The sequence below is a fragment of the Crocodylus siamensis genome, chromosome 1 (assembly GCF_052110815.1).
Source record: "Crocodylus siamensis isolate JL-2025a chromosome 1, ASM5211081v1, whole genome shotgun sequence".
Classification (NCBI taxonomy): domain Eukaryota; kingdom Metazoa; phylum Chordata; order Crocodylia; family Crocodylidae; genus Crocodylus; species Crocodylus siamensis.
The window spans coordinates 311,678,884-311,704,915 of record NC_143395.1 but is presented as its reverse complement, the minus strand read 5'-3'; the positions used below and the strand labels follow the sequence as shown (position 1 = coordinate 311,704,915).

The window sequence follows — 26,032 nt, the reverse complement described above, 5'->3', positions numbered from 1 at the left end:
CCAGAACCTTGGGCCCAGAACCTTGATCTGTAGCAAGGGGAGCTAGAGGCTGGAGCCAACACCTGTGCTAGCCCCAGCAGTAAAAAAGGCTGCCTGGGACAGCAGCTCAGAGCTACTTGCCTTCAGGAGCTGCCATTGTGGGCTAAGGCTGGGGTGGCAACAAACCCTTTCCAAATGAGGGCCAGGCTGGGCTGAGCTCAGGGCTGGCAGCAGTGGTGCTGGGAGGAGGCCTATGAGAGGGACTGCAGCCAACCCAAAATTCACCATAGCCCCCCCAGTCCCACCTCCCAGCATCACTGCCACCTGCCCCGACTGCAGTGCAAATCAAACCCACCACTGAGAAGAGCCTGGTGCAGCTCCCTAGGCCCAGTCTGCAGTGGTAGCCCGCACTCACCCTGCACACAGATCCAGGGCATACACCCTACATGCCCTCCTGGGGTGCTTGCAGTGGTGGAGGCTGCCATTCCCTCCCCATGCCAGGTGCTCCCTGGACAAGCTTCTCACAGCTCCAGCCCATGCCCCGCACCCCACCCTCTGCCCCAGCTGTGTAAGGCCTGCCCCTACCCCAGCCCCACTCCCTCCCTCAGTGCCATTGAGGGGACAGATTGAGGGCCCAGGGGTGTGGGAGGGAGAGAGGTACAGAGAGGAGCAGGGGCTGGGGTGAGTGGGGCCCTGGCCAGGCTGGGTGGAGGGACAATAGGAGGCTCGGGAGACACATGCCCCCCAGTCTGTGCACGGGGCAGAGGCAGCTGTTGCTGAGTGCTGCACTTTTCTCCCTGCTGCAGCTGCTCTGGGAATGGTATGATGCCACATACCTGCTGTGGCTTGGCTGCACCACCCACCCTTCCACCCAGCAGCAGGACACACGTGGTGTCATACGGCTCTCGGGACAGCAGGGCTCAAAGCCCAGTGCACAACAGCAGCTGCCTCCACCCCACACACAGTTCGGGGGGGGGGGGGGCATATGCTCCCCAGGCCTCCGCTTGTCTCACTACCTGGCCGAACCAGGGGCCCACTCACCCTAAACCCTGATACCCTGATCCTGCCTATGCCATGCTCCCTCCCTCACCACCAGGACATCAATCTGCCCCCCACCCCCATGGCCCTTTCTTCACCTCCTGCCCCTTCCCCCACAGACTTACCTGGGGGTGGCGAATGTGCACACATGTGTGCTTATGCTCAACCCCCCCCCCAAAAAATTTGTTTTACCTTTGCCTATGAGCAGCCCTAACCTAAAATGGCCTCTGTACCCTCTACCCACTGCAGCAGTCTGGCAGTGGAAGCTACAGCCTGGCTGTGACCTGCTGCCACCTGCGTGAGCTTCTGCCCCCTTGGACCTGCACCTCATGGCTGCACACCTGCCAGACCCAGACAGAGACCACACAGGCACCTGAACTATGGTTGGGCACTGCAGCAGAGCTGCCTGCACCTCTGAGCCAGCTGCCAGTGAGCTATGGCTACACAGCTGGCCTTCAGGCAGCACTTCTATGGTGTCTTCTGGTGACCCCACTGCCATCTGGGAAGCTATTGCCTGGAAGATGTGCTTGTTATAGTGGCCCACTTTGAACTGTCAAAGTGTGTCCTCTTGGCCCCAAATGGACAGGAGAACAGCCACCTTGTCTGCCATCCAGCTGGGTCCCCAGTGCTGGCTGTGGGAGTGGTTTGTTGGGGTGGGGATTGTGGGTGGGAGTGTAGAGTTTTTGGGTGGATTCATGGGGAGCTTGTTGAGCTTCTCATGGTCCGCTGCAGGCATAGCCTCTCAGCAACACACAGCACTACCTGAGACCCGAGGGCTACACATGGCACATAGAACTGGCCTGATCCACTGGTGTGTGCCTTTGGGCAGGGGCAGGGTGGCTCCTGCTGCCCCCTAGGGCTCCTGGCACTGCAAGCAGGAGCTGCATGCCATCAGGATGAACTGGCTTCTGCTTCCATGTGGCCCACATGCCATCAGGCTGGGCCACATCCTGCAAACCCTGGCGGGCACATGGAGGCAAAAGACAGCCAAGCCCAGTGGTGTACATCTCCTGCCTGCAGTGCCAAAGGGTCCGGGTGGTGGCACGAGCTGGCCTGGTCCTGTGTGAAGGCTCATGCCAGTGGGCTGGGCCAGCTCTATACACCACATGTAGCTCCCAGGCCTCAGGCAGTTCCATGCACCACTGGGGGTCTCTGCCTATAGTGGGCCATGATCTCCCCAAGGACACGCTGCTGGCTGCTACTGCTGGCTATGGAGCTGTGTGCCATGTGGGAAGGGGACAGAGGACCCACACCACCCACACAGTCCCCACTACCCACAGTCCCCCCTCTACAGTCCTCCACCACCACACAATGCCCCCACCCATAGTCCCTGCTTACCAGGGACAGGGCCTGGGTCCCAGCCAGCTCTGAGCCACTGCTGCCAGCAATGCCCTGCTACTATTTCCTCTTTCATGCTGAGGCAGTGTGCTGGAGCAGCAGGATCATGCGGGAGTCATAGAGATGCTCTGGCTGGATGCTTGAGCATCTCTTTGGAGGACCCAGCCTCCAGTTGCTTCAGGGCACACTCCAGGATTGTGCCCTGGGCAGCTTTTCTCTGGCATGTTTTGTTTTGATACCAGGTTTCCCCAGTATCAAACTCAGAGTCCAGCACTGGGAGCATATTTACATTAATGGTGTGTGTCGCAGGGCACTGAGGTGCCCATTCCTAGAAGAGCAGAAACTGCCTGGGGAGAGAGCCCAAAGAGAAAGACAGGAGCCCAGGTACAGGCTACCAGGGCAACAAGCCAGAGGGCAAATTAGCCTGCACCTGCACATCGTCTGCTGACCAGAAGGGGCAGGGTCCTGGGCCCATATAAACCCCAAGCTGGAACTAGGGACGGCAGTTCCCTGCTAGCAGCCAGAAGGGAAGGAGCCTCCAGGGAGGAAGTGCCCAGTGATGCATCAACTGCCTGCTATGATGCTCCTAGGACTAATGGGCCTCCATAAGCTCTGCAGGTACCCTTGCCTACTAGACACTTAGTGCTAGGGATCAAGTTTGATTTTTTTTAAAGGGGCAGAGCACACCTTGGTCTTTTGTATTATGTTATAGCTCAGGAGGCTTATGTTTGTTTCCTGTTTATAATACTGGTGGCTTGGGTTGAGGCTATGGGGGAAGAAGGAGGCCTCGTTGGGGGCCTACAGTAGTGTGGGGACCCCAGCGCCAGAGAGGGTGTGACATTTGGGGCACACAGACCCTAGTGCCAGTGAGGGCACAGCACGAGGGGCACAGAGACAGGGCTGTGGAGAGCCCAGAGAGGACAAGGGGGACAAATCACAGCAAGGCCGAGACCAGACAATGTCAATGCCATCTGCGAGGCTTAGGGTATGGTAAAGGGGTGGTTGGAGCCACGCATATAGCCCATAAGGCTGGGGTGTCCCTATACATCAGTTTTGAAATGGGACCCACAGGGTTCAGGGAAGTCTATCAGGATCATGCTCAAGTAGGCTTAAAGGCAGCCTCCCTACTCATTACCACCACATCAAGACGTGGCAGGAAAGAATAGAGGGTGCCCAGCGGGCTGTATTGGCATGGTTATGGGGCCTTAGGGGAAGCACAGCCATTCTTGAGGACCCCATCCCATGACAGTGTGCCTCCTGCAGCATCTCAAACTGCTCTGAAATGCCACAACAGACATGTGCTCCCTCATATGGACATGGCCTAAGGCCACAAGCAGGGGCATGTGCTTGCAGTGGCACAAATTGCTTCAGCACATGCGCCTGTATGTCTACTTCATTCCAGGACAAATTGCTTTTGCTTTTCATAAAAAAATTCCCTTCATCTACCAGTCTTACTATTGGTGAAATTTATCCATGTGTCTGAAGGAAGCAATAGTACTTGAGCAATATTTTGAGGGTTTAAATTTAGTTTAAGTGCCTATTCTGGCCTTTTGCACAGGGGTTTATTTAATCCCTTAAGAGGAACTTCCCTATAGCTAGAAAACCTGTAACTTGCTATGCTTACAAAGACTTCAGACTTTCATTCATTGTGAGCTGCATTTCTAATAAAGGAGATTGAGTCAAATGGTAATATGGTGACTTGGCTTAGCTTGTATGGAAGACTAAAAGTGGCCTGTTACAGAATATCAAGAAAGTCTGGAGGATCTGATTATCAATCCACAGAACTAAACAGGCTGGTAAATTAAACTAGAAAACTGGCAATGAACCTACCATGTTTGATCATGTTGAAATAAACATCATGAGAAAAGGACTCCTAGATATTTTAAAAGCCATTCTCAATCCCTACCTAGAAGCAAAAGGGAGATGTGCTTTTATTATTTCTTAAAGGAAAATAAAAAGCAGTACATTTGTTCCATTTATACAAGTGTTACATTTCTGAATTTTCAGACAAACTTTGAGGGAAAACATCTGAGATTTACAAGTGTATAACATACTAGCAATAAAGGAGGAGACAATATCATAAGATGATTCCGTTTAATCTATGGCTAGACTGATTAATACTGTATGAGATAAAGCCATAGGGGGTTACATAAAATACACCGTTCTGTCATACATTATCTATATCAGAAAAAGAAAATGGAATTATGAGTAGTAGTGTTGGAGTAAGACTGTAACCACCATGGTACAAAACATACATGAAAGGCAAGGATTTTTGTGGGAGATATCTTTTATCAGATCAACCATTCCATTGGTTCAGTAAAAGATATTCCCCATAAAAATCCTTGCCTCATAGAAGGGATTATGAATTTATATTTAGAAAATTAGGAATTTCAGATAGCTATTAAGTTATCAAGTTTATTTCCTTATCAGTGCTATTTTTCACTTCTATCTTTGAAAATAAAATCAAATACATAAATTCAAGCAGAATAAAATTGCACAAAAGGCGCAAAATTATCAGAGATGCGACTATCTGCAGTCAGTACAAAGTGACTGCCAAATAAGCCAGTCTGCAGTTCTTTGGGTGTAGACGCACAAGCTAGTTGCTATGGAATAATTTACTACAGATTTTAATCTGTAGTAAATTACTCCAGAAAAAGGAGCAGACACATGACCTGCTATCCTAAAGTGACAGTAGGCACATCTACATGAGCCGCTACTGCAGTGGTTACCATGCATTTATTTAGTACTTGTATAAGCAAGTACTAAATACATGTTCAGTAACCTGAGTTACTTTGTGATAGCGCCAGCAAATGCCTTTTAAGTGATGCTTACTGTGCAGTAGTTTAATACTACTGCACAGTAGCATCTTGGCACAATTTTTGCTATGTGACACTACTGCACGGTAATATTGGGCAACTGTGCAGTCAGCATCTTGTTTAGACATGACCAGCCTGCAGTAGGCACTATTACAGCACAAGGTCACTAGGTAGCAAGTGATCCAGTTTGTGAGAGGAACCCCCAGATTAAACTGAGTAGAGAAGGCGATACATGACAAGTTCTAAACTTTAGTACTGCTACTACAATTTGATGTATAATAAAGTTACATATTTTTCATTGGGTGACCTTACCCTTGATTCTAGTGATTTACTACATAGCAGACCTGTGCATTATGTCTCTGCCTTGCTTTCATTACAAAGTGGGCGCATCTACACAAGATGTTAACTTCACAGTAGTGTGCCACAGCACGGACAGTGCTAATACACTACTACACAGTATTATTAGGCTACTGAACAGTAACATCACTTAAAAAACATTCGCCGGTGCTACTGCACAGTAACTCCAGTTACTGTGCATTTATTTAGTACTTGATTATACAAGCACTAAATTAAATGAACAGTAACTACCAACGCACGTCAATGAATGTGTAGACACACCCAGTAAAGTCAATTTATTACTTTGTCTATTACTCTGTAAATGTGGCCTCATTTAAATGTGGCGACATTTTCAGAAGACACTTACTGATCAGTAGCTCGCTACTACTGTGCAGTAGTGTCACAGGGCACAAAACCGTGACACTATGCTACTGTACAGTAGTAACAAGCTACTGCATGATAGTAACAAGCTACTGTGCAGTAAGCATCACCACAAAATCTTGTGGGGAAGTTACTGTGTTGTAACTCTGGTGCTTGGGTATGCAAGTACTAAATGACTTGTGCAGTAAGAAAGGCCTCAAATGCAAATCCACATTCAAGCTTTTACATCTGACTGGTTCCTAAGAGTAAAAAGTAGATTTGGAATTATACAGTGCTAAAACTAGCCAGCAAACTAATTAATATATTTATCTGACTCTCAAAGTTGTTGCAATGCCTGCCACATTCTTGTACTACATTCACGTAAATGGATATTTCTATGAATAAAGCCAAGAATTTGAACTATAAAGATAGTAAATGACTCCCTTGATCAAGTCAGAAAACAAAGAAAATAAGAATTAAAAATTCTGATCAAAATAATGATGGTAGCAATATCCTTTAGTTTTGTGGAATTTTGAAGGTTTTCTTTAAAACTTAGTCTTCTGATGGTAAAGGCAATTTAGGTTAATCATGGAATATATGTGCTTTTGAATGAGCTTTCTTTTGTTTTACAGTAATGTCTTATATTCAGACATAAACCTGGAGCCAAGTAGAATGAAATGGAAAAAAAAGTAACAAACAACAATACTTTTGCAGAAATGCTGCAGGTTTTGGAACTTAGACTTACATTTGCAGATTCACATTCAATGCTGCATTTAAATACAGATCTAACTTTGGAAAATACATAAAAAAATTATCACTTACCTATCCAAAATGTTATTCCCTAATGGCAAACTATATTTCATTGCCCCATTATGTATAATTTCTGAAACTGATATAGAAGTGGCAAATAACTTTCACTTCAACTATGTTTGTCAGGTTCTAGCAAATATAATAAGGTCCTGTGCTGCTGGATATGAAATTGATGTTATTAATGTATTTGCACTGATAGTGAAAAGCTTATCCTAAATTTGTAGTCAACCAAAGGGGAAAAAAACATATACCCGACACTAGCTAACCTGAACTACTTAATTAGCTAAAGCATTCTTGCTATCTGTGATGATAACAAAATGCATTTTATACAGCATGGTTAACTTATTCACTCTCAGCCTTGACAGCTAAAGTATATCAATGCTCATCACGCAAAAGCAGGATTGTCCTTTATCTAGCTATATGCGTGGGTGATTGTTAAAATATGCTCCAAACTGGAAGAAATTTATTTGAATTTACTATAATCAGCGTCAAAGGTCCATCGGAGCCTAGTAGCACAGTTAAGGTCCACCTGTTTCTGTAGCCAAAAGCACACGTGGGAGTGATGTGGCCAGCAACCTTTAAGTTCCAGCCTAGGCAGCCAGGTACACATTTATAGCTGGGTCAGTTGAAAACAACCTTCTGCCCGAGTTTGTTAGATAAAGGGTAAATTGCAGACTGGCCTCTGAAATACCTCTAATTTAGGCTATGGTATAACTAAAAATGAGGCCCCTATTTTTGGAAGAATGACTCAAAGAAATGGGATTAGGTTCCTAGGATCCTTTTACAGTCAGCAAGGAGAGTTGCATGCCCTCAATAGGCAATTCAAAAAGCACAGACACAGAGTGGGGAACTGTACAGTTTTCCTCTCTAGATCTTAGGTATGTGATACAAGATCCAGAGCCCAGGAACAGTAGTTAGAGCACACAGTCGATGCATCTACATGTGCAGTTAATGAGAAGCATTGAACTCCAGCACATATGACTCTGGAGTTTATTGCTCCCAGACACAGTGTTTATACACGCACCTGGGAACACAGTATGTTGAGCTGGGTTGGAGTGGCTTTGGCTGGCAGGGAGTCCAGGGGGGAGTCCAGCCACTCCTGTCAGCATCTAAACGTGTTGCTCTACAGTAAATAACGCCACCATAGGATAGTACTTGTATTTACAAGGAATAGCCTATGGTGGCATTTATTAGTTTACTGTGACCTGGTAGGGCCACATATGTAGATGTGAAGACTTTACTGCAAAGCTAATTAGGCAGCTCCACAGTAAGCATCTTATGCAGACGTGCCCACTGAGATATTGGAGACTCTGTTTCTAGACCCTCCTTATCCTAAGCAGGGGGTTCAAGCACACACTTCCAGTTTCTCAGGTGAAGGCCCTTAAAAAAACAGCCTATATACTAGGCAGGGGGGCAAGAGGGAAAGGGCACCTTTCACCCCTACTGTTGAAGCTGAGACACCATGTGGACAAAAATGCTTGGAATGGAAAGAAGGAAACCAAGAGGAAGTCAGACTTGGTGGGGTTGGAAGCAACTGGGTTATCATCCCAGATCTGTGTATGTCTTATAGTCCTTGGATAAAAAATATAAATAACCCAGATTGCCCTCCAATGCTGCATTCCCTAGCCACTAGATATGTAGTCAGGCTGCACCTTGCTTGTTTGCTGTCTGGCCCATGGTCTTTTGCATTTAACACGAGGAAGGGAGGTTGCATGCCCCCCAGGTCATAGGCTGATCTAGGATTTTGAAAAAGGAGGGTGCACTTGCAGGGGTGACTGCAATCCTCAATTCCCAACACCCCACATTGGGGAGGGAAGAGCTTGGCAGCAGCCAAGGACTTATTTGAGTCCCACGGCTCTTGGCACCCTCTCTCCTCCAGTGCTTCCCCCACCCAATAAGATTTGTCCAGGGTGCAAACCCTGCTAATTATGCTTCTGAGGATAGAAAGGGGGGACCTTCTTGATGCTGCTACCATCCCTGGCTGACTCAAGACAGCTTCAGGGACTCTGGGGAGCAGGTGTACAGAATACCAGGCTAAGATGGGGACAGCCATGGCAGCAGGGTGTTCCTCCTTCCTGAACCTGCTTCCTGTGGGTGGGGAACAGCTGAGGACCCTGGCACAGAGGAGGAATAGGAAGAGAAAACTGTTCCATTGCCACCACTGTCCCCACTGAGCCCAGCACCCTGTAAAGCTGTTCCTCCTAGCCCCAAGCTGAAGCAGGGCTCTTCCCTCCCTGGGTCAGCCAGAGGCAATGGAAGAAGCAGGCAGATCCCCCCTGCCCTGCTTCCTGCACTCATTATCTGCCTCCCCCATTAGGCATTCCCCCAGCCTGGGGGTCCTAGTCACATCTCCCCCACCTGTAGCCCCTGCATGGTCTGAGCTCACTTCCTGCCCAGATTCTGCAAGAGACCCACACATCTGGGGCTGTGGGGAACTGGTTCCACTTCATAACTCATATGCCAGTGGCTCCAGGAGTGCAACCACACCACATCCCCCTGCCCCAGCTATGTTGTGGTTTGGTGGTTAAGACAATCTTATGGGGGTGAGAGATGTGAATTTGAGTCCTTCTCACTGAGCAGGGAATAACAATTTTGTTATCCAATTTTCTCAGTGCTGTTAAAGGTGAGCTGTACTGAATGAAATTATGGAATCATTACTGAATAAATTCAACATGGCTGCTATGCTTTGGACTGAAGTTAGTGCTGTTGCTGTATGTTATATGTACTATGAGCCTACCTGGAACATCAGACCACTCTGAGAACTAAGGCAACATTTAGGCATCTTCTCTGCTTCATACTGGATCACAATGGAGCTTACATACAAACACTGGAAACTTAGGTATCTTAGATACCAAAGTCCTGCTTGGGCACATAGTTTTCCAATTTGGATCTATCTTTATTTGTCTTTTGCTCCAGAAATTGACTATATAACATGGAACCTTGCCTGTGAGGACTAAGGGATTATCTGTTTCCCAGGAAGGGTATATACCCTTCCTTTCTGGTCCTTAAATATTCTGTACACTCTGTATAGACTGGAATCTTATTTAATAGAAGCAGTAGTTTTAGACATATATAGAGATAATATATTTGTTCTAATTTTTGTAAATGTGTTTAAGATAAAAACTAATATAAAGTTTTCATATATATGAAAAATAATACAAAGTTTTCATACACACACACACACACAGCTATGACATATATATGAAATACATGCACATATGCACCCCTACCTGTCATAGTTGTATGCGTGCACACGTGCTCATATACATGAAGGAAAAGCATGCACTTTTACTAAGGAAGGCTCCTTAAATGAGCTACTGCAAAAGCTCAGCATTTCAACTGAATCAAAAGGTAAACAGTTAAAGGTCTGAGTAGGAAACTAGTGAACAAGAGTTGAGATAAAACTACTGGAGAAATGCTTATTGGACCATGCTTTCTTTTCCTCTCCAGCAAGATGTATTGTTCCACAACAATGAAGATAGCAACTTGATTGTTCTCCTTAAGCTATGCAAAATGAATGCTGAAGTTTCCCTTTCTGAATGCTAACGTTACATATGGCTTCAGCATATGCCACAGTAACCCATCAAATTTAATTACCACTTTGCACCTGGAAATTAATTTTTTTGAAACCCTCTAAGTCAAACTTTCTGGAGTTCTTCTGATGGGGGACCGTTATTATTATTACTTTTGAAAGGTCCATTGTGTGAAACAGGCTTATCTTATCATTATTCTAGGACATTAAATTGTTCAGTGGATTGAGCTTATTCCCCTCTAAGCATGTTGAGTCATGCAGCTTCTACGCAGGGTTTTCAAAATTCTGTTATCTCTTGCAACCTGGTCTCCAGCACCTATGGACCCATGTGTCTGAATGAAATCTACTACAAAAAAAGAGATAAAAATTACAACTCTGGTGTTTAAGCTGACCTGTAATTATCTGAATTGAATCTGACATAGATACTCCTAGATTTTAAAAGCCGCAGTGGTCATTGGCAACCTATTAAACCTGGCAACTCAACAAACAGGCTTTAGGGAAGTTTTCTAATTGCATCAGAATTATGACCCCATTCACATTTTATAGACAGGGGTTGGAAACTTTGGCTGATAATGTTGTCAGTAAAATCAGCCATCCTACCAACACAACTGACAGCCCAGGGCAATGACATCTTCTTTCAATTGGCACTTTGCTTTACAAAGTTGGCCCATGTGTAAATTGGCAGAAGGACTTGATGAACTGAATCAGATGAAGCTGAACCGCCAAATATGTGTAGAGGCAGCATTTATCCTGGGCATCCTGCAAGAACTAATCAAAGCAGCAGAATACACATAAACATAATTCTGGGTAACACGCTAATGATTTTGCTTCAAGGGACAGGTAGGTGTGGGAAGGTATGGCCTTGGTAAGTTTGGGCTAGATTTTTTTTTTTTTAAATAAATACTCAACTACAAGCCTATTATTCTAAAGAAAAAATATATACCCTAATCTAGTTCTAGCTTGTGCATGAAAGATGCAAATTTAAGGAATGAGATTTGCAAGTAGCTAGTTGTTTTTATATTATTTTTTTCAGACTTATAGTCTTCTGGAATTTTACATGAAACCAGACTGGAGAGACAAAGGAAAATTAGTTGTTCTATGGGTATGTGCACTATCTCATGTGTTTTGACAGCAGAAAAATAATTAATTAAAAATATTGTTCACAATCCATCTGGAAAAAAAGGCAAAATAGTCACAAATTCATAAAAGTACTTAAGCACACACTTTAAGTACATGATTAGTCAAACTGAAGTCAATTGGACTTCTTGACTAAGTACAGACAGTCGAAAAGCCCGAGGCTGAATCGATTCAATCTTTGCAGGTTTCTGTAAACTGCCTAGATTGAACTGATGTTCACTTTTCAAATCTGAAAGACAACCAGACCTCTGCAGTGGCACATACCAGGAGGCGGGGGGTGTTAGAGCATGCATCCCAGCCACTGGCCACGGCAGAGAGCCAGGAGATGTGTGATTCTGCCAAATATGCTCCCTGTTCAGCCTCCAGCCAGCTGAGGAGTAGGTACAGGGGGAACCCTGCCCCCCAGCCACGGTCTCCCTGGTACCGGGGGAGTGGGGGAAGCCCTCAACAGGGTGTTTCTCCCTTTCTCCCTTGTTCCCAGAGCTGGTTCCCCTAGTCATGCCCCATCCTCAGTCTGAGCCAGCTGAGGAGGGGGTATAGGGGGAACCCAACCCTGCACCAGACCCCCTGCTGGGGGCTCCCTGGTGAGAAGGCAAGTAAGGAAGGGGGAAGCCCCAAGTGGGGCATTTCTCCCTTTCTTCCTCCACATCCCCCTCATCCAGAGCCAAGGCTGAGCCAATCACCTGGCCATGCCCCCTCCTTGGGCAGCTGACTAGCTGTGGAGGGAGTGTAGAGAGGGGAATACCCATCTCTCTGGCTCTGGACCTCTAGCCAGGCTGTGATAGGTGCAGGTGCAGGGCAGGGGAGAACCCCACAGTGGAAGCCATTTTTTTCCCCCTCTCTAGTCCCTCCTCAGCTGCCCTGCTGGCCAAGAAGGGGGAGTGGCTGGGTGATTGCCCCAGCTCCCGGCTTGGGCAGGGGGAGTAAAGCCCCCCACTGTGGGCTTCCCTGCAGCTGGGACCTGGGGTGAACACTCAGCCACACCTCCTCCTCAGCCAGTAGGCCAGCTGAGAAGGCAGTAAGGGGGGAAAGCTCCTCCCCCACTCAGCTCTAGACCCCCAGCCAGACTGTGCCCAGCATGAGGGGAAGCCTGCAATGGAGGCCATTATTCCCTCTCCCCCCCTGCAAGCCAGGAAGAAGGCATGGCTGGGTGACTGCTCTGACTTCTGGCTCAGGTGGGGGGAGTAAAATCCCGACTGCAAGCTTCCCAGCATCTGAGAACCAGGGCAATCACCTGGCCATGGTCCCTCTTCAGCCAGCAGGCTGGCTGAGAAGGGAGTGGGTGGTAAAAAGGACTCCACTGTGGGTCTCCCTCCCCCACATGCTGGGCACAGCTTGGATGGGGGTACAGAGCAAGCTAAGGAGGCAGGTGGGGGGAAAAACAGTTGCCCTCTCCTTTCCCCTCCCCTCCTATTCCAGACCACCAGCTGGGCTATGCCCAAAGGGGGGGGTAGGGGGCATGGAGCCCTCAGTGGGGTCTTTACTCCCCCCACCCGAGCTGGGAGCTAGGGTAATCACCCGAACACACCAATTTCCCAGCTAATCCACCAACTGGGGAGGAAGGGGGGCGGGAATTGCACCCCGCCAGACCCCCATGAGATGCAGTGCCCAGCCTGCAGGGAAGCCCACAGTGGGGCTTTACTCCCCCTACCCCAGCTGGGACCGTGGGCAATTCCTCTGTTGGAGTGAAGCGGTAGGTCCAGTGGAATCTGCTGGGCTCTGGACTGCCAGGGATCTGACAACTCAGGGCAGGGCTGCCCTGCTCTGATGGAGCAGAGAGCACAGCCCAGGACTGTACAGCATCATGGGGGATACACTGGGGGATTGTGAGTTAAGTTGAATTGGGAGGCGATCTTGGACAGAAGTTCCATAAACCAGTCTAACCTAAATCAGTTAAGTCTGATACTACATCCACTAGGTTTATTTTAAACCAGTTTCAGCCATTTTGAAAGTTGTTTATGTACACTGAACTTCTGTTCTGTTATAGGTTTAAACCAGTTCCTGATCACTTCAACCAGTTTGTGTAACTTCTGCCCCTAGCCCTCATGCTTGGAGTTAAGGACATGCTTATGTGGTTTGCTGAAATTAAGCCATACAGAAGCATATTGTTAAGACTAATTTGTCTCAGAAAAGGTCAGTTTTTCAGAAAATAGCTTGTCCTTTCAGAGCATGATGAAAAACTGATGAAAATAATGCCAAGATGTACATGCTATTACAAAATTAAGAAAGGGTAAAATATGAGAGAGCCAAACTGAAAATCTCTGTGATCAAACACAAAATCTGAGTGATTCAATATTTTATTAAATTTATTCTAATCTGTCATGGCCTCAATGATATTGTACCAAACCGTGCAACCCCAGGAACTGACACAGGAAGCTGAAAAAAAGGAAATTCTCACTTTTTTATAGAAAATGCCAGGGGTTAGGGTCACAAGCCAACAGGCTAAGGGGAAAGTAATAGGTACAGGGAAAATAAACATTACCTAAGGTACATATGCTTAGGAACTAGGTAAAAGATAATAAGCAGTAACACCATGGTGCATTCACTCAAGGACAGATAATAGGTAGTGAGCACGACCACTGTGGTTCATACACTCAAGAAATCTTAAACCCTTTCATACCTCCAGATAGACTACAACTCCCAGGCAGAGGCTGGTTTGGAGCACAAGTCCAGCCAGCAGGGCTACCCCTCCTGATGTCATACATTCACATTATAGTGCATTACATTCAGTTCACGCAGTATTTTACAATGCTTTACATCATGTGGAACACTTCCATACTTAGTCATTGGTTTTAAGAGAACTTGCTAGAGAATAAGGAACTATTTATGTGAAATAAGCATCTACATACGCTTTGAAATAACTCTTATAATTTTGCACTCCTGCACATTCACTTTCCTGTTAGCACTCCCAATTCACAAATGCCCACAGCTCCATTTGTCCATCTCAAAATGAATTTTAGATCAGCTCTCACTGCAAAACAGTGCCTCTTAAGTGGCTGGCAAGAAAGGAAACTAGAACATGGCCATCTTTGTTAGCTGCTCAAGCGCACCTATATGATGCTAGTTTGTTGGTCTATAGCAGGACTGTCCAGCTTCTGAGTGGCACACTTCCTGGGCTGCATACCATGAAGGCCACACATCATGGCCCTTTGCTATACCTCATAAGCCCTGTCTTCCTGCCACACCACACAGGTCTCCAACATGCCACACAGTCCCTCTCCCCACCATGCCATGCAGACATACTGTGCCACATAGCCCTCAACCCTGTGCTGCATGCACGCAATGCATCACATGGACCCCCTTGCCATACACAACAGACAATTCCCATTACATCAGATTGGTGCCTCTGTACCTTGCAGAGACCCCAGATCCCTCGAGCTTCACAGCCCCAGGCTCCCTCTGCCACACAGGCCACGCCACTCTGCGACACACTCAGGGAACAGACCGATAAAGCCAAAACAGGGAGAGGCAACCCAGGGACTCCAGTGGCAGCAGCAGGAGTTCAAAGCTCAGTAGTGGCACCCAGACTGGGAGCCTAGGGACCACAAGTTAAGCCCTTGGGAGCTGCATGAGGCCTTCAGGCCACCATTCGGAAAGTAAGGTACTTTAATTTATATTTTCTTGCTCCATATTTTCTCAGAGGGGGCAAACAATTCAAGTTCCCATTTATTTCTTAATAAAAAAGGAAATATAGAAAGTGCTTTCTCCACTTTTCATAAAAGCATAGTTTATTATGCAGATAATCCATATGATCCCAAAAGAGAAAAATACCCACTTTATGCAGGTATGTGGGCATGGCTGAGCTTATATTCACTGCCAGAAATCTCATAAAGGTCTGTGGAATTATCCTTGTTGGATAAATGTGTAATCTTTCACTCAGTAACATTACAAGAAACTGTTTGGCATGATGAATATAGTGCAGTTTTTGCAAAGCCATAGGACAATAGTGATTTATCTTGTTAAACAGGAAAAACTGACTAATACCCAACTATTTAACATTTCTTAGAAAACTTCAAGGGGCTCTTCTTGCTCAGCCACATGAAAAAAAGAAAATAAAGTAAAATCAGGAGCATAGCTAAAGCTTCAGGGGTTTTCACATCAAATTTCAAAAGACTTTCCAAAAATTGCAGCATTTTTTGTCTGTTTTCATTTCTGCTTCCTATTTTGCTTGTCTCAGCTCTTATATTTTAATACTATATAATAGAAAAGGAAGGTCTAGCACATATATTAGCTCACATAGTTTTATATCAGCCTTTACGGCTGCCCAAGTGAGTTTTAAAAGAAAACCCACAAAATTTTTCAATACCTCAAAGGTTCTGTAAACTGTACCAGAAGATGAACAAAATTTATTATTATGCATGATATATTCCAGCAATATCTAAAGGCTCCAACTACCAGCCCCTATACATAGGAGCCAGCCCATACAATGAAGAATGTACAGTCAAAATAGGCAACAATGAAAAAAAGGTGATAGAGACAATGTAAGTGACTGACTTGCTCAAAGTCACACAGCAAATCAGCATTACAAGTAGAAACCAGGTCTCCCAATTCCCAAGTCAGTTATTCTTTGGAGAATGCTGCCTCTCAATTTTTAACTCAAACCAGTTTAACAACAACTTTTAACCTAATGTTTTAATCACCTTCACTCTGTATCTCTACTAACACTTCCTTAAAGAGTTATTCCACTGATTTCACTAAATTATTGTCGTGTGGTGGTAGAGGATATCAGACTGCTTTCAGGACAATGTAACACTCAGTCTGAGTAAGGTTGGAAGAATTTTGAATGTGAAAAATTACCCATCCTTGCTCCTTTAAAAGTCCATTCAAATAAATGTATTGTGATGATGTAGTATGTATTATAACAACTTACGTAGGCAAGCAATTACATTTATTATTATTACCTTCTTTTGTTACAAAATGAATGCATGTTCAGGTTAAGACAAAGAACCTTTTCCCTCAGGCAAAGTCATGAGAAGAATGTCTTTAAGATTATGAGTGAAGAGTCATGCTCACATGCCTGGATTTCTAAACTAAAGGTGTTTCCAATGGAACAAGTGTTCCAGACAGTGTCTTTTATTTCTTTCCATGTCAGATGATTTTTGGTTCATAGGATGAGGCAGCTTTTTTCTGCGTTTGTCATGAGGAACATCATGTGGAAGGTTTGCAGGATGTGTTGCTCTTGGGTGACATAACAGAATGAGGGGTGGTGAGGGAATATGTAAGGGTCTAGAAGAAGTTGAGAAGGTTGGAAAATGGAACATTTTGTCCTAGAAGAGAGAAATGAGGAAGTATGGAAAAAAGTTTTAGAATACAATGTATACCAGTATGTCTATATCTATAAAGAGAGACACTAGTATATACTGTATTCTAAAACCTTTTTCTATATATATATATATATATACACACACATATGTGTGTGTGTGTGTGTGTGTGTGTGTGTGTAACTCTGAAGTAATTTTACACCAATTTGAGTAACTCTCGTCCACTTTTTTCCTATTTTTGCCTGTTATTTATAGCTCTCACTGGTACCACGTCTATCAATAGACTACAATCTCTTTGAGACTGGGATTGTACCTATTTGTATGTTTTGTAAGGCACCAAATATACTGTAGGTGTCATAAATACAACATTTTATGCTTTGGTCTCACTGGGCATATTCTTTTCTCTGCATCCTTAGCAGCTGCCCTTGTGAAAGCTCATATCATATATTTGTTTGTCACTTGGCTCTTTTCTCTTCTCTTATATGCTGTTTCAGTTCAAGTAACTAAAGGTAACTTAATGGCAACTAAATTTTCTCCCTTGGCTTTCACCTGCTCCTTCTAGGCAGAAAAAAAAATTCTATCTAGTCTGGCCTCTGAAGGATGCAGCTGTGGGCTAATTATCTATGTGGGCTGTCAGCAGAAAATTTAAAGGAATATTACACTTCTTTATAAATAAGCTATGGACTACATTTTACTCCAGCTACCGCTCTGTCCAGCTTCACAGGATATAAATAAAAGCTGGATACAGCTGCATATCTCTTTAAGTCATTTTTACAGTTCTGAATTCACCAGCTGCCCTACTACAGTTGCCAAACAACACTCCAGTTTCTTTTTCTAACATAATTTATTAACCTTACTTATTTGATCACTAATTAGTGAAATTCTCATATACTGGAACAGAAAAATATACCCACATGTTGGTACAGATATGTATTACTGTATTCATGTTGCAAAAGCTACTCTTTGGCATAGTCATCATGTGACTTGCCCAAGGCCACTGAAGGAGTAGTTTCAGCACTGGGATTAGAATGTAAGGGCTAACTTGTATTATCTTTTATCTCCCTAAATGGCACATACTCAGCAATGTATCTTCAGTTTTTGGCACTTACACAGTTTGAATTCAGCTCTGTGCAAGCAAGCCCATGCACATACCCACAGAGAATGCTCAATAGGGTTGCACTCCGCCCCAGCAGCTGTACAGCAATATAGGATTGTCCAGATGCACATATGTAGCCATGCTGATCCCAAAATTTTAGTTGCAGGAAAACCACAAAAAGGGGTGCCTGAAGCCTGCTGCCTTTTAGCTGAGGAGCATAGGGATTAATGATACATGCCCCCAGAAGCAGGACACTTGGGTTAGGGGCTTAATTCCCACCTAGAATCTTCCCTGACATCCTAGCCCAGGGCTCTAACCAGCAGGCCACAAGTCAGGCATTGACCAGACCCTTCTCCAGTCCCACCTCTTGAAGATGAGGCACTGCACCTTGCATTTACTAATTTTTTTGATAAAGCACAAAGTCCTACCTCATTAGGAGCAGGGACTTAGGACTAGAAGAGCCAGGGACCTCTCCTTGAAGGGCAGCATCCTTCTCACTGAATGCTACCCTCTGACTTGTTTTCCTCCTCCTGGCTTCACATGACACCTCTCTTGATCATCCAGGGGGCAACTGCAAGAGGAAGAGTAGAGAAGGATCTAGGTAATGCCTTGTTTATGGCATAGCAGTTAGAGCATTTTTTTTGTAAAGTAACAGTTGCATGTTCAGACCCCTTTAGGGAATGAGAGGAGCTCTCCTGCTTCCTGGATAGTGATGAAGTACTTAAGCTAAAGGGTAAGAGGGCCCTTTGCCCATAGGCACTAACTCTGTAGATGCTCCTGGGCTAAAGCACCCACCCAAAAAACCCAGCAGGTGCTCACTGCTCAGCACCCACAAGTCACAGTCATTTTCTGTTTGCAGACAGTAAAAAAAACAAGGACAAAAACATGCTCAACTGGAAGAAGCAGCCTGTTACTTCAACCCAGCTCTGTGGCATCTGTAAATATCATGTGTTTCAGTGGGGCTTTTTGGTGCATTTAGCGAAAGCTGATTCAATCAGCTATTGAATAAAATTATCAAAAAAGCCCCACTAAAGCACCTGATCTTTACAGATGCTGCAGAACCAGGCTGAAGTAATGTGCTGCCTCTTCTGGGCATGTGTGGGGCTCAGCACAGGAATGCACCGAGTTTAAAGTGAAGTGGTGTGTTGGGGTTTTTTGTGTGTGTGTCTGCAAGCACCCCCCGGCAAAAACAAAAGTTGGTACCTATGCGTTCTCCCCCTTCTGGAAGGTACATTCTCAAGATTTCACTGTAGCATGAAACAGAATCACAAACTGTACATAGAAGCTAAAAACTGTAGTCCGTCAGGCACTAGTCTATTCACAGGATAGAGCACAATTTCTACTCTCATACTAATGCTAAAAAAAATAGAAATGTTACTTGGGAAGCAAGTTAGGGAATGACTGTAATCTGGGTACCACAAGGTTGGAGGAGGAGGTAGGTGTTCTGGGCTCCAGTCCTTGTTCAAAGGATTGTTTCTGTATTTTATCCAGTATTTATAACTAAGGCAGGGTGACAGGGGCAACCACACTGGTCACTGACAAAAAAAAAAGGGCTTTTGCCACAGCCATTCAATTATGATCACACCGCAACCGGAAGTCACTGCTGCCCCTGCATGTGGCAGCCACCCTGGGCTCCTGGCTGCATTCTTATGCTGCTGATTTTAACTAGAAACTATTTAATGCATAATTTATGTTTCTTAGAGCAGCAACTAGAACCCATTACTCACTCTCTCCCAGATGAGTGTCATAACCATTACACTACAAAATCATGCTTGTACTTGTTTCCTTTCTTCAGCCCATTACACCTCATCTTCATTACTTCACACTGGAACAAGCTCAACAGCAGGGTTTGAGAATAGTGTCATACCAAAGTACTTCATGGCCCTGATGGTTAAGGCACTCTCTTGGGCAGTGGGAAATATGCAGCATTTTAATCTTTTCAAACAGTGGAGGTAATTGAACTGCTTCTGGTATAGTCTGGAGAGTTGTTTTAAACACTAAGCTATTGTATGAAAGAAAGGCATTTCCAATGGTAGCCAGGAGCATAAGTTGGGGGCTGAGAGGGGCTACAGCCTTGGGCAGCAATTCAAATGGAGGGACAGAATCACAGCGGAAACCCACACTACTGCCACCACTGCAGCAGCCCCTGTTCAGGAAGCTTGCAATAAAGCAGCAGCAGCAGCCCCTGCCATTTCCACAGCTGTGGCACCCCTGCATACACAGGTAAGCCCTCACTTCCTCCTCTCCTTATGCCTCCTGTGCTGCCCAGGGTGGCAGAATTTGAAGTTATGCCTCTGATCACTGCAGCCACATCACTGCCTCAATAAATAAATCAAGAGCATAATTTTCTTCTTTCCTCTTTTCCACCTGAAAGTCATTGTATGTTTCAATTTGTGTCTGTAGTTTAGGAGAAAATCCTGTTTGACTTCCATAGAAGGAGGGTTCCTTCTAGCAGTACAAGTCAGGCAATTAAGTTGCATAAATGTGCTGGACTTGAGGGGGATTAGCAACATGTGGAAAGGCAGGTAGGGGGGCAGGAGGGGGCTGGAGATTCACAGCAGAGTTTAGCAGCTGGAAGGAGACTGGTAAAAGATTATTTCTATTAATAATCCACATAGGAATAAAAGCAGAAGAGTGACACCTCTCCACCTCCAATACATGAGACTTGCTTGAACAAGCGGATGGAGTCACGCTGAATACAGGGTTGATCCAATAGTAATTTGGTTCTTGTTGCCATGGGGAATACACTGCACATTAATTAGTTTACTCATCCTTAAACTTTTTACATTAGCTTGTGTACAGACATTTCTAGGTTAAATCAATCATTTGTCAAGAATTGGATGGGTTAGCCATTGCCTTGTCGGGAAAAATGGTTAACATCACATTAAACAAGTAAAAATTGTCATCTCCACTAATGTAAGAGCGAAGAGAAACTGTCGCAATCTCATAGATGTAATTCTAAAACTGCAAAAGACATCAGGGGTTTTGTGAGACATTTGTTTTCTGTGCTGTTGTAGGGAAATCAGAAACTGTTTGGACACACCCAAGCAAGTAAGGCTGACAGGAATTAATAAGAAAAGACATAGAAGATATTATATTTGACTCTTTCAGAAAAATTGAATATGAAAGACTGAAAAAAGACAGGAAATCATTTTGAAATAGGAAACAAAGAGTGCACAAGTTTGACTAAAGAAATCAGCATTTAGATTTACCCAAGAGAAGAAATCATGGGATCAAACTGGCTCACAACACTAAGGGTCAGCTTCTCAATATGACCCTTCAAATGGCATAAATAGGTGTCTCATGATAGTAACTGCCCAAGATACAACTTAAGCAGATCAACTGTATACAGGCAGCCAAACTTTCCAGATGTGGGTGACAAAAGTTATTCTCTAATTTAGGAAGTAAATAAAAATGTCCATAAACATCACCATTATTTCCTCCTAACCTTGCTTTGTGTGAGAGAGCACTGATTTGTCTTAGCTGCCTAATTCAGTCATGGCTGTTGATCCTGAGTGGAGGAAAGCGCCTCCTCCAACCTGGATTTATGTGCCTCTTTCCTGGCATTTCCTATTGCCTTCCCATTTTTAGATGCCAGCCCTAACATAACTTCCTCTAATATTCATGAGCAGAGAGAGGTATTTACCCCATTAGCCTGTAGTCAAGCAGATGGCAGGGCGGGGAGGCACTTAGGGTGACATGTTGCTTGTGCACAAGCCCAGTCTCTCCCCTGGGGCTGTCAGCAAGGGAGGGAGGGGATGGGGGAGTGGCAGCATGGAGCTGCCATCTGCTTTTAAATGGCCAGAGTGGGGTGGCAGGGAACAGAGCCCCATCATCTCACAGGCCCTCTCAGCTACCCCAGCTGGAGTAATGGGGAAAGCCAGGCCAGGCTCACAAGGTGAAAGGGCTCCATTCCACCCAGCCTTTCCCCCTCAGCTCTGGGTCAGGGATGGGGCTCTAATTCATGGTGCTTTATGTAAAGCACCATGAGTTAGAGCAGGGACCCGAGCTTCTGTCTACAACCTTAGAAACTGACTCATTCAGAAAGGCATAAGCTTTCACAGACAACAGCCTGCTTTATCACATAGTTTCTTCATCAGTTGTATATACTTTAGTTTTAGTGTATGCATTTTTCCCCCTTACTAAAGCCTTAAAAGAACAACTTTTCTCCCTCCTGTGCTTTTGGAAATGTTCATGTAGTAACTTGAGCACAGGTTCAAATTGTATGTCGATGTCTCACAGTTTGATAAATTCCAGATTATTTTGAAACAGTCATAAAGCTCCTGGAATGCTGCAATGGGAGGTCATATCCTTCATGTATTGTGTACTTTTCAAAACTGTCACAATTGCCAGGCAATTCATTATACACAATAAACCAGACCAACCAGTTCTTTCTGGTAGAAAATACATGAATGGAAAAAAAAAGGTAAAAATATTAGACACGTTTAGATCTGTCTTTAATGGAGTTTTCTGCTTTCCTGCTTCATGAACAAAGAACGGTACTTTCTTTCCCCATTACTGTCCTATTTTAACCCATTTAGCTTGGTATAAACTCTCAGAAGATTTGGGATCATTGTAACAAAAGGGTGTTGAAAAAGGTTTTTAAGCAAAAGAAAATGTGTCTGAACTCACCAAAGTGCTTCAAATGTCATCTAAGATGCACCATATAGGAGCTGTTGTGGAGCAACTGAACATAAAAAGCACCCTTGTAAAAAGAACACTTAATTGTTCAAGTCCTTCAAAAGTGCATTTTAACATCTGGAGCTGTGCAAAGAGCAGCTCAGACCTGTACATTGAAGGAGAAGGCAAGGGATGGCAAGCAACAGTGGAATCAACAACACAGCAGCTGGTTTCTGACCCGAAGTTACTGAAGATCTCAACCCAACACTGGCAGCCACAGCTCCCAGCAACATGATCTCTTTCAGATATCTTTCTTTCTAATGTTCTTTTTAGGTGTCCTGTAGGCTATGACTGCAGGGAGCAAGCTCTGTAAGCTCTTTCTCTCTGTGTTGAAATTGGCAAAGAGAAGGGAAACAAAATATAAAAGATAGCAAATAGAATTCTGTTTTCTTTCCGTAAATTTTGCACGGCCAGCTGAAATGTTGGCTTGCTATAATTAACAAACTTAAGGTAAAAAAACAAACAAACAAACAAGAAACAATCAGGTATTTTATTTTAGATCATCAAGGGTCCTGTCTTCTCGTATGCCCAAGTCAAATAATTACACTGACATCCCCCAAAGCACCTATGTATTCTAGGTATTTAAGTCTCTGCAAAGTTACCTGAGCTGTGATGCTGACCTACAGCTACTGAACTGCTTGGAGCCCTAGGTAGGGCCAAAGCCTCATGGGCATTCAGAAAATAGCCATTTCCCTACATCTCTTGCCAGCCAGCACAATCACTTAAGTACACTCCTCAAAGCCAAGTCATTCAGTTGGGCTGTGGAAAACCCCTGTTCAAACTCTAGTTCTGCAGTGCCAACTTGGACTGCCAGCTTTCTGTATGACAAAACAGTGCTGTAACTACAAAGCCCTTAGATTACTAGATTCAAAGATGTTAGGGGCTGGAAGGGACCTCAAAGATCATCAAGTCCAGCCCCCTGCTCAAGGCAGGAAACACTGCTGAGGTCAGAAGATCCCAGAGAGGTGCATGTCCAGTTACCTTCTGAAGATCCCCAGGGAAGGTGATTGTACCACCTCTGGGGGCAGTCTATTCCAGACTCTGGACACATGAGCCGTAAAGAATCTTTTCCTAATGTTTAATCTGAAGTGATCCTTTATCAGCTTATGACCATTATTCCCCTGGGGTGCCTTGGTGAACAGGTGTTCTCCTAGTCCCTGATGTTCACCCCTTATATACTTAAAGGCTGCCACCAAGTCCCCTCTAAGTCTTCTCTTCTTCAGGCTGAACAGTCCCATGTCCCTCAGTCTCTCCTCATATGGTCTATTCTCCAGACCTCTAGTCATTCATGTGGCCCTCCTTTAAACTCCTTCCAGCTTCTCCATGCAGTGCCCAGAACTGGACACAGTATTAAAGCTGTGGCCTCACCAATGCTGAGTAGAGCAGGAGGGTGACATCCTTAATCTTGCTTGTGATGCATCGGTTGATGCCAGAGAGTTGTTCGCTTTGCTGGCTATAGCATCGCACTGGTGGCTCATGTTCTGGATAAGTCTCTCTTCAGCTACCTTTTTGGAGCTGCTTCACAGATGCATATCAGGGCAGTACTGATCCCTCATGTCACATGTGGCAGAGGCAGCAGCCAGGCCAGAAGTGTGGTGGCACTTTTATGCCCTCCTCCCCAAATGTTGGTGCCTACAGCTGCCCCAGTGGCTCTCCTGAGTTACACTACTGCTGCTCCACCTTGGATAACTAATGAAATATTTACTGAGGGGAGGAACTAAGTCAAAAGACTAACTCTTTAACTTAGTAGTTGAGTCATTTAGCTAGGATATGACAGGCCTCCTGGTTCCTGCCCCTGCTCCAGTAATAATTTAACTGGATATTAAAAAGTGATACTAAATAGTTTTTTAAAAGGATTTGATGGATGTTCACTTCTGTGTACCTGTGTTATGAGGGAAATGTCAGTATTTCCATCAAAAACAAACAATGTTTTAAACCTCTTGAGAAGATTTGTGACCACAGCACCAAAGTATAATCTTCCCTATGGATGGGACCCCTAAGAGATCCCAAGCACATATATTAATGGGAACCTAAATTGCTTAATACCTTTCAGGATGCAGCTACTGTGCAAGGAGGAGCATGCCTTAAGAATATGGCCACAACAATTGGCCACAGTGGTATACCAGCACCACCTTACACTTCCTAAATTGGATGACAAGAAGGATTGGTGCAGCCTCCTTGGACGACTGCATACATTAGTGGTCACCCTATTTCAAAAAGGGCATTACAGAACTAGAAGGGATTCAAAGAAGGGAAAGAAAGCTTATTGGGGCATTGAATCCTATGGAGAGAGTTTGAAAAGACTGGTATCACTCACTAAGAAAATGTAGTGAATAAGAAAGGTCTTGATAAATGTATACAATGCAATAAAAGGCATGGAGAAGATAAGCCAGGAGCTTCTGTTGTTCTTGACTCAGAAGACAGAAACAAGGAGGCATTTAATTAAATTAATTGATCAAAGAAATTACTTTTCACATAGTGTAATGAGACCATGGAACTTATTGCCACAGAAAACCAATGAAGCCCACAACTTTGCGAGATTCAAAAGATGACTGAACCTTCATATGGATAACAAAACCACCCAGAGTAATAATTAACAAAAACAAAAAATTTGGAAGGGCTATCCATCCCCATGCTTCAAGGCTGAGCTAATCTCTAAGTGTTATAAATCAGGATAATGATCGTTCCACATCTGCCTACTGTGGGGTGCTTATGCTTTCCTCAGAAGCATCTGGTGCTGGCCACTGCTGGAGACAGGATACTGGGCTAGTGGGGCCTCAAGTCTGAACCACTGTGTTTCTTATTTTCCATGCTGCCTGAACAGGGCCTGTGGTTTTCATTAGGCAGCAGGGTGCCTAAAAATTAGGCATCTCAGTGCCGGATGTTCCAATGCCTAAGTTCTTTGTAGATACAGTCCTTAGTGTCTACACTAGAAGTGAAACTCTGGCCTCACCATTTTAAAATTTTGCTGCATTCTTTCATCTTTTGTATCTGACACCCTGTCTCTTACTTGTAATTAAGAACACTCCGCATTTCTGTGTATCTTAAGATAATATAACAGCGTCTGAAAGGATTTTTGCATAAATAACACTCCTAAAATCCTTGGCAGCATTATTAAATGCTGCCATATATTTAAAATGGTTTAATTACCATCTTACTCATAACACTCACTGGGCTTGTAAGCATGGGTCAAATTCTCTGGTGGAATAAACTGGTGTCATTCTGCTGAAGTCGACACACAATATACATCAGAAGTGAATGCCATCCCCTGTTATTAAATACTATGCCTGTATTTCAAACGTTCTGCTACAAGCTGATTATAATATTAAGAGGATTCAAGTCACAAAGTTAAATCAAGCCTAGTGTGATTAAGGCCTGACAGTTTGTATAGCCAAGGGTATAGCTGGCATCATGTCTGGCTGCCTTTGACTCTGGAAGGAACAAATACTAGGGCTGTGCAAATCTTCAGTAGCCAATTCAGTTTGGAGGAGATTTGGCTCAATTCAGCAGACAGATCTCCGAATCCAAATCGAATCAGGAAACCCATTAAAAGGTCTGAATCGAATTGGAAACCTCTTCTGATCTCTCTTGAGCTCTTTTCAAGTCCTCTGATTTCCATGTGGGAAGGTTTTTTAAAATCTGACTGAAT

The 26,032-nt window shown here is 44.5% G+C and overlaps 1 long non-coding RNA gene across 1 annotated transcript in view; it reads right to left on the bottom strand.

Moving 5' to 3' along the window:
• Nucleotides 1–18,258, bottom strand: part of LOC149874769 (uncharacterized) — a 219,894-nt gene extending 201,636 nt beyond the window's left edge. The window contains exon 1 of the long non-coding RNA XR_016439965.1: nt 18,132–18,258. This is a non-coding gene — a long non-coding RNA (uncharacterized LOC149874769). The remainder of the gene's footprint in view (nt 1–18,131) is intronic.
• Between the last annotated feature and the right edge of the window lie 7,774 nt (nt 18,259–26,032).